Raw genomic sequence first — 10,012 nt, forward strand, 5'->3', positions numbered from 1 at the left:
CAGTTCTCTCTCAATAGCACTGTGTAATTAGGTATGAAAATAATGAGCTCAGTGGATACCCTCCGTGTTTTAGGGCCCTGAGTCATCTGTTTTATGATGTTGTCGGATGTTCCAGACTCATGACAGGCTGGAGTAAATTTCCAGATGATTACACGCTGTACAGGTTCGCCCCCATGGTGAGATCCAGCTCCCAAGTGCCCATCTGCAACATGCCTCACTGTGTTATAAACCTGCTAGACTAAGGCTTTTGTCACCAAAGGTCACCTCTTTGGGGCACCACAGCTGTATGCTGGTGTCCTCAAAACCACACTTTGTAGGACCACATAAATAACAGAGTAGCTAGGGGCTTGTCAGAGGAGAAGGGTCTCTCTTCACGGTGGAGCAATCCTGGCGTACATCACTGAGCAAGGAAGACAAAATAGAAGTGAGTCAACCCAGAGGCTATCTGGGATTACAAGGCAGGTTTTTAATAGCATTTTTCTAATTACTGACACAGAAGTTTTTGCTGACAGACAGCAAGTGTGTGCGTGGCTGTGGGAAGGGTTTTACCTGGCATGAAACAGACGCTACTAATGCATGTCTTTACAAGGATGATATTTCAGAAAAATCCTCAGACTGGTTACAGGGAGAAAAACAACTACTGGAAAACATACTGAGCTGTAAGCAAATGAAGGGGCTTTTTGCACCTTGGAGCCTGGATCTTTCCAAGCTTTTCTCCTAATCATGTATGTGAATTTGGAAATTTGGCTTAATTTTGGAACTAATTTTTATTGAGCGGATGACTCGTTCTTACTTCCTATCATGATTCAACATATGAATAGCAGTGGGACAGTATTAAAGTGTCTCACTTTCCTTCCAGTAAGCACTGAACTGTAAAATTCCATCTGTGCTGTCTTCTTTATCCACGATCTTGGACAAGTCACTTAAGACCAAGATTTAATTAAAAGTTCTTAAGTACCTACAGGAACTCCCACAAGGTTGCAAATAGATGGAAATTTGGTGCAACGGTGTTTTAACGACTCCACAAGAGCATCAGTGTGTTCTGTTGACACATAAACATCCTCAAGAAAAATTACATTTAGCTCACCTTCAGCTCACCAGGTAGCTCAGTCTCTGCCTTACAGGGATAATGAAACACACCGTGGTCTGCTGATACAAATACATAATGGTTATACTGTGCTTTGCTAAGCAGACAGCTACAAACATGCTAAATATGATGACTGTGAGATGGTTAAAGCCTCTGGGTAAATTTTTGAAAAAGTGCCTAAGTGATTTAGAAGCCTAAGACTCATTTCCAAATGAATTTTCAATCCTGCATCTCTAGGACTTTTTAAAGTTTCACCCCAGGTGTCTGAAAATGAGTTCTCTAATTAGCACAACATTTATTTTCTTGTTAACTCCATCTAGCCTCAGGGAGACCAATCTGTTCTTGTTAACTGGGGATATCTGCAGCAAATTTAATTAAACAAATTTGCTTAGTATTAGTCTGGTCTGAGAGCAAAATCTGGCTCAAGGGCTTGAACGAGCAAAGTGCAACCTATGGAAGAAAGTTCATTTAAAAGAATCTCAGGGCTACACTCCCTGTCTGTCCCTGAGATGTCCTCATGCTGTGACTTCTGCCTCCTGTGAAAGGAGTTAAAAGACACGACTGCATGAACCATTTTGCTTGCAAGAGGGTATCACCTGCAAGAGATGCAACACCTCACCATGCAGTTCTTGTTTTTTAAAAGATGTTCTGATGTTCCACTTATTTCTTCCAGCCTTCCCCGTGCTGGTAACAGCAACCTCCTTCAGGGGCTGAGCCACACGCTGACATGATACAGGCAGTGTCAAGTATTTTCCACAAGGTGCACTGCAAACCCTTGGGCTCCTGCAGAGGTTCCATTTGCTGTGCGAGTGAGGAGTGGAACCCACAGCTGTTCAAACTGGGGCTTCAATTAGCAAAAGGCTAAGTGCACCACACATTAGGTTTAGACAAAACCCAAAAGGTTTTAGACAAAACCCAAAAAGTATTAAACGCCAGAGCAATTAAATTGCCTTCAAAATGACATTATTTTAAAGAACAATTCACTATTAATATCCCTCACAAATCTTACTCTGCTTAGGTTGCAATTAGAATAATCCTCAAACCATTGGAATTTCTATGCAGTGGTATTCCAGTCTCATCACTTCAGCATTTGATATAAAAAAGTTAAGCTTTTATTTAATGAGAGTCATTTAAAATATGTAAATGTCAAAAGGATTACCTTAGAAAAATCTCTCAGAGAATTAAAAACATTAACAGATTCCCACAGGAAAAATTCCAGCAGAATTCAGCAACTCTCCTGTTCCCACTCCTGTCACTTGTATTTCTATCACACATTGAAGCAAAAACAAATTGCTATTAAAATATCATCCAAACACCCTCCTCCCCCATGCAAACGCCACAGTTTGTAGATACCAATGGCTCAAGCAAAGACAAGAAAAAATCCTCTTCTTTTTTCTTTCTTTAGGCTTATTTAGAGTAGTAAAAACTCAGTGGTAAAAGAGCTTTTTCAGGTATAGAAGAAATAAATCTCTCTAGGCATGTCTGGCAAACTGATTTGGGACTGAAACCAGCAGGTGTGCAGACATAATTACTACTGCAAAATATCCAACGCATCCAGGTGTGCTCACAAACAGATATATGAAATCCCTGTTATTTTTTGAAAATTCCTAGTCTACCAGGTGCCACCCTCCCACAGGAAAAATCAGAGCAAAGAATGAGTTGAGAAAGATGTGAATAAATTGTTCTTCCCCCTATTCAGGCTCTGTGTCTCTCTCATTCACACAAAAGCCTTTTCCAGCCTGCAGTTCTGTGCCTGCACTCCCTCCCGAGCCCTGTGATGCTCTGCCGTGCTGCACAGCATACTGTGCTCTGGTGCATGAGTGTGTTTTGGCATGGGGTCTGCAACTGCAGAGGAAGTCAGTGGAAATAACAGACTTCTCCAGTTAATAGTGCAGTGCAAACAATTTTGCTTATTCCACTACATGTACAACCTCCACCACTGAAACGCAGCAGGCAGCCCTTGCAGGATGAGCTTTCCAAAAACTATGTTCCCACGTTTCCAGCCTCTAACCACTGCAGACAATGAGGTTTTGCAGTGGTGAAAGTAAGAACTACTCTCTGCCCAAGCAACACGCCCTGTATCGCGGCTGCTGTGGCCACTGTAGCTCGTCCTGTGCAGACCAGGAGGGTCCCAGCAGCACCTGAGTCACCTCACTGACCTGTGCTGGAGCACAGCAGGACTTGGAAACATCTCAGCCATCCCTGCTTGTCCCAAAATGCTGCCTGCTCATATGGCACTTCTAGGAAGTGAGGAACAGGCATTTAGGGCGACAAGAACTCACTCAATGAGTAGCATTTCCACACGTCACTTAAAGAGATGCCAGACAAATCCACACAAGTCAAATGAGTTAAAGTTCACCTCAGCTGACTGCGAAAGTGAATTTTTATAGGTTATTGACTACAGATTGTCTCAAACCAGGTATAGGATCTGGTAAACAATTCTTCAGACTTGTAGTGACAAATGTTTAAGCCTAGTTTTTCATTCTGCATGTACAAACTAAAAAATGGCAGAACACAGTGAAACAGGGAAGTCAGCAATACAAAGGGATGTGCCGAGACAGTCACCCCGAGAAACCTCTTCGCACCTGAGGGGAAAAGTAACTGGCTGTACAAAGAAATGCCCTTTGGGGTCCTGGAACAAGCTGACACACACAAAACACTCAGGGAAGAATGAAACGGCCACTTAGGTTAAAATCCCAAACTAAAAGCCAGGCACCCTGCTTTTCACATTCCTACCCCAGCTACCCCAAACACACCATGTGTCTGTTGTGTGCAAAGACAGAAACACGCACTAGGAAAAGCAAAACCAGCAGAGGCTTGATCAGGAGATGTGGGAGTGCTACACAAATTGTTGCAAAGGTCAGAGTCCCAGAATGCATGAACATTTGTTTGTCAGTCAAATAACCACACAGCTTTCAGTTCAAAACCCCTGTTTTTATCTTTGGTGCTAAACTGAGATAAAAACTATTATACTTCTAGGCTTTCTTTAATGCCAATTTTAAAAATAATTTATTTCAAGTGGAAATTAGAAATCAGTAGAAATTAGAATTAGAATTTTTGATTTAACCAGTAAAATGCACTAATAAAGCACTCCTAATTTTCAGAAGAATAGCTAAGTTGGTTATTTTCCATATTACTACTTACTCATGACTACCAAGGTAGAGGTCAAGCTTAGTGATGTGTATTTATGATTTCAAACCCTAAAATAATTACGATAACAATAATCATTACAAAAAGTAAATCACAGCAGTGGACTGGGAGCATTCCTTATTGTGCTTGTGCTTGCATTAGAAAACACACTATCAGACACTGCAGATGGATTTCTAGATAGAATTCTCTTGCTTGCAAAACTTGCTAGTTAGCGACACGTCAATGTCAAAGAGAATGCAGTGATTTATATGACCTAGTTTTACAATCCTTTCTTAGCTGATATCATAAACCTGTTGCCACACAGCCAACATTACAGCTGACTTGAATCCTTCCTCTTGTAGGTTGGGAGCACTAACTACTGTCAGAGCTTTCATTCTAAACAGTCACCAAATCATTTCTAATGACTAACAATGACTGCCGGCTCAGAAAAACACTTCAGAAGTCTCACCCAGAGAAGTGCTGAGAACCTCCATTTCCCACTGACTTCAAGGGAAGTTAGGAGTTCATCCTCTCTCAGGAGATCCCAAAATTACCTTCCCTCCTGACACACCGGCAATGAATGACGGAAGTTTCCACATTTGCATTGTAATAGTCAATGGACAGATAGCAAACAAAATTGCTTATCGGTGACTGGTGATATGCCAAGAAATCTTAAGGGACCAGAAGAGAAAATGACTAATAACCATCACGCAATGCAACATATTTTTAATGATTTCCACCCAGATATTGTCCCCTCACAGTGTTAGCACCTTTTCTGTCTGTAAGCATTCCCTTCCTGAATGAGCCTAAACCACAAGGTATTACAATTTTAAATACTGAAGTTTGCAAGAAAAATGTATATAAATGTCAGTGTGTAACCTTCAGGAACACTGGAACCCAGGCTTGTGTCTTGAGATTCACTTTCAAATACTTCCATCTGCAATTTTAAAACAAGTCACTGTACAATAGCTATTTTCTATAGGAAAACAGATTCAGCATGGGAACAAAACTAAGAATGACTGTAATAATTTGAAAGACACTGAGCATATGGATCTCATTGCCACTTACACATTTTGGTCACTGAAACAAAAAGCTATTAATCAATATGTAAAAGCCATAAATTAACATAAACATTAATCATTCTAATACTCCCACTGTGTCGGACTGATAATTTTTTTTCTGTCTTTCGTTCTGACATCTGTGCCTTCAGCTATCAGCTGGGTGACCTTTTTGAACACAGTTAAACATTTTGGGCATTGCAAATCTTACTGAAGTAAACATTTTGGAGACAGCCAAATATCATGGATATGTTTATGCCAAAAATATGGGGTCTGCAAACATGAGAGCCCCTGTCCCTCATGTAACTGCAGCTTTTAATAAGGGAGCCTAAAATACGGCATGAAATACAGCTGAAACAGATGACATTCTAGTGTTTCATAAACAGGTTCGTTTTGCAGATGAGGGAAAAGACACCCATCTGGTTTACTTTCTGAAACCATTAATTGCTTGGGAAAGTGCAATGGCACAGCTACAGCCAACCTGGCTGGGAGAAGGAACGCAGGCGTAAAAGCCCATAGTAGTTCAGCTCTGCAACACACTCTGCAGAAAATGATTGGGGGGGGAAAAAAAGACAACAAATACCTAATCACTTTGAAAATGTGAAGAATATGAATATGAACTTCTATATGCATAAGTGAAAAGAAGTATTTATCCAAGTGTCTCTCTGTATCATACCATCAGACCTAAAATGAATTTAAGTTTGTGCATGTGATAAATCATTGTAATCTAGCAGAAAATTGATAAGCCAAGGACCATCAAAAGATTGTTTTGAGTAGCCTCCAGTTCAGCCATGCATAGCAATCTGTCAGCCATGGGGCTCTGTCTGCCCATCCTCCTTAATTAGGGGTGCTGCATAGTGCAGCATCAGCCACAAATCTTTTGGTTCCAAGAGTTAAAATGTCCTCAGATAGCATGGGCTTAATTAAACCTCTGCCAGACATTTTAGCAGACATTCCAGCAATAATCTTGTTTAGTAACAAACTATTAAAAAGAATTGACAGAGAAGAAATACATCAAGTTGTTACAGCAACTGAAGTTATTTGGGACAGAATTATATGTCTGCAATTAAGGATTCTGTAACTCTGAGCAATTAAAATATCACTTTATTTGAAAACTAATTAATTCTAAACACATATTTTTCCCATGACAAACTTTTATGATTGTTTAATTTATTCCATCCTAATTACACTTTAATTAATCTACTCTTGTATAATATTAAACTGTTATTCTGGCATTTGACCAATGAAGACAATAAATTGATTGCAGTTCCGTTGTGCAAGAGCAGAAACTGTCATGCCAGTTTCAACACCACGTTTATTTATTTGTCTGTTCTATTACTTTTCTTTTCCTCCCACAGGGCATAGGAACATGAAACACAGTACAAATCAGATGACATTTTGTCTTCTATACTTTCTGCTTCAAAGTGTTGAGCATAACAAGAGTTTTGAGTGTGAAGGCAAGGTATATGTAACATGATATTACATAATGGAAAATAACCTATAAGAAATGAATTTATACTTCTAAAATCCATCACACAATGATTTATCAATTGATTCCTGATATACAGGACCACATCCAGAGCTGCTGGAAATGGAGCTGTTTGGCACTGAGCTCTGCTCATACAGGCAACAATAGGAGAGAAAGAGACCCAACCCCATTTCCACACTAATGTTAAAATTACATTCAGTTCAGTATCTCAGTAAGTTTTATAAAACACTGCATTTTAAACTTGCATCAAGTTACCTTAGATTCAACTAAAATGAAAGTATATAAATTCTTTTCTTACCCTACAAACATATTTGTTTTAAACTCTGATAAAAGAAATATATACATATATTTTATTTCACACACAGTTAGTAGTGTTGTATATTATTTTACTTTGGACATACTTAAGGTAAAAATGACTGTTGGCTATAGCCAGAAGTCCTCAAGTAGTTTTTTTGATATGAATGTCCTGAAATACACAGGCCTTGCACATTTGGTGGGAGGAGATACTGAGTGGTGACTCTTTATGAAGACACAATGAAGCAATCTATTTTTCCTGTACTTTTAAAACTTGTGCTTGCACTCCTGGCTGTATGCTTCCTTCTGCTTATGAAATATCCCCTACTGTAAACGCCTTACCAAGGGGAGACGCCGTGCAGAGGTAGGCAATTAACTTAAATTACATTGCAAGCTGAGCTCTGACAGTGCTCCCCAAAATACTTCCTTTTACCTTAATGACACAGGTTACATTTCACAGAGTTAAAAAGACAAGTGCAAAATACATTCACAAAATACACATTCATTAAAAGAGGAAAAAAAAATTCTGCACTTAATAGAGCAGGTTGTGTACATCAGCAGCATCGTCACAGTGGGAGATAGATTTGTATCAGAATATTGTACCTGTGTCCTACACCCCACACTTATATTCTCAACATTTGTCTTGTAACAGTCAAAAAATATACTTCGAAACTGCGAATGGCAAACAGGATAAATTGACATAAGCATAGAAGGAATACTAAATAACCAAGAGCAATTCCTATCTGTGTCCAGCTCACGTTTTGAATTCCAAATTTTGGATCTGATCTATGCCTGTCCAAACTGCAGATGATGTTGGTGAGAGAGCTCAGGCAAGGGAGGATTCACAGGCATCATTCGTTACACCAGCATTGCATAAAGCACTTTCTCTTTGTAAGGTTTCTGCTTTGGTGTAAACTACAACACATCTCGGAGATCAGCATGATTACGGGTCATTCTCTGTAGATGGAGAAACTGTGTCAGGGACAGCAGTGACCTCTTAAGGTGCCAGAGCTGCTGGAACTAAGGTTAGGGCTCCACTCGCTGACTCCAGACACAGACAGTCCCTTCCCACGGTCAGTGAGATTCACGTGGCACACAGTGTTTTAAGAAACAAAGCAATCAGGACAGTCTGTATCAAGTCATTATGGTAAAACTAAATCCTTACTCAGGTGAACTCTCAAGGTCAGAAGCAACTGTGTTTCAGCAAGACCAGTGCTATTTGGTCCTTCTCCACAAACCCCTTCAGTATTTAAAAGAGAGAGAAGACTTACTGTTACGTATACCACACTTAAATATATGACTCAAAGTTACAGATTAGCATTTTTATGCTATGAAATATCCCCCAAAACTCAAGCTTAGTTACTAATAGTATGTGCCATTTGTCTACTAGGATTCCTGTTCAATACAGCCTAAGTATTTGGATAAACCAAGGTACTGGAGAGCAACTTAGCCCAAGAAATCTAGTAGGGATCACTATAATTCTACTGCAAACAGCAATGATATTTACAACGCAAATATTACCTGAATATCAAGTAAAAAAAAGTAATGTTTATTTTAACAGTTTAGGCTAAGCTTACACGTTAGACACAAACCCATAATTGTTCTTCCATTCCGGTTTGATCACATAAACCTGCATCCACTTTACATAAGCAGGTAGGATGCACTAGTCTATGCTCATATGTGAAACAGCTAATTGCTAAGTTGTGAGAGATATTAATAAAAAACTGGTTCCACACTTAACAGGCTGAATATTGATGATGCTTTATTCCCAGTTTCCAGTACTGATTTTTCTCTGTCTGGGATGTTCTGACCAGTCAGTTTCTCTGTTTTTTAAGGAGTAACACTAACTACCATTTAAAAGTTACAGAATGGAGCTACAATTTAACACATGTAAATTCAGGCTTCACTCCTCTCAGCCACCATAAACCACTCCTGACCAAAAATGCAGTGCTAAATGCAAAACTGTTTCACCACTTTAATTCGAAACTTTGAACAATTCTGCCGTACCTGAACTTGAACTCCAGCTCAGAATGTGTGCTCAACAGCCCCCATTGTGCCGCGCTTTTATGCTGGCAGGAACTGAAGTGTCAATCTTTCGTCAGATAATCAGATTATGTCATGTTCTGACCAAATTCATTAGGAAAACTTTTACCAACCCTATTATCTCAAACCAGAAAATCTAGATCAAAGTATAACCGATTTTACAGCACAATAAAACTGTTATAAATATTTGAACACTAATTAAAAGGCCTCTTTTGTTAAAAGTAAATAAATAATTGAAAGCTACCTCTTCTTATAAATATGGTTGCATTTGATAGCATTTATGGTGTGCTGCTCAGAAAACCAGGCTCTATATGTGGTGGAGGGTGGAAGAAAAGCACTTAAGAGCAGTCATTTGAGAAGATGGAGGGCTGCTAGACTTTTAAAATGTTTGCCTAAAGTAAGTCACACTGAGTGCTCATCCTGGTGGCAAAGCATTAATCCCTGAATGTCTTTGTTAACTCCATTCACACTGGACAATCCCATCTACTTACTGCATGCAGTGGATGGACACTGCACCCAAAAGGAGCGAAGAAATACTTTTTGAGGAAATGCTACATCGATGACTAATTTCTCAGTAAATGCAATTATATTGTAGTATATTTTGTTCTTCCTGAAATATGCATGGTCACGTCTCCTAAAAAGGTAAATAACTGTAATTATTTTCTGCTTTTTGATCAGATATGACATCTGCATAAAACAAACTCCGAGCACAAGAGTACTAAGAACTTTGTCTCCATTTCAGCTGGATAGCAAGAACGGCATGAGAGGGAATCAAAGAATTCATATTAATGTAATTAACAGCAAGGAACCAAGTTTAGACTAATCCACGAGCAGGAGCAGCAACAGGACAGTCATCAATATTGATTTCACATATTTTTCAGTACTACAATCAGATTCTCCATCTGTAACTCA

Source organism: Acanthisitta chloris, unplaced genomic scaffold, assembly GCF_000695815.1.
Source record: "Acanthisitta chloris isolate BGI_N310 unplaced genomic scaffold, ASM69581v1 scaffold41244, whole genome shotgun sequence".
NCBI lineage: Eukaryota > Metazoa > Chordata > Aves > Passeriformes > Acanthisittidae > Acanthisitta > Acanthisitta chloris.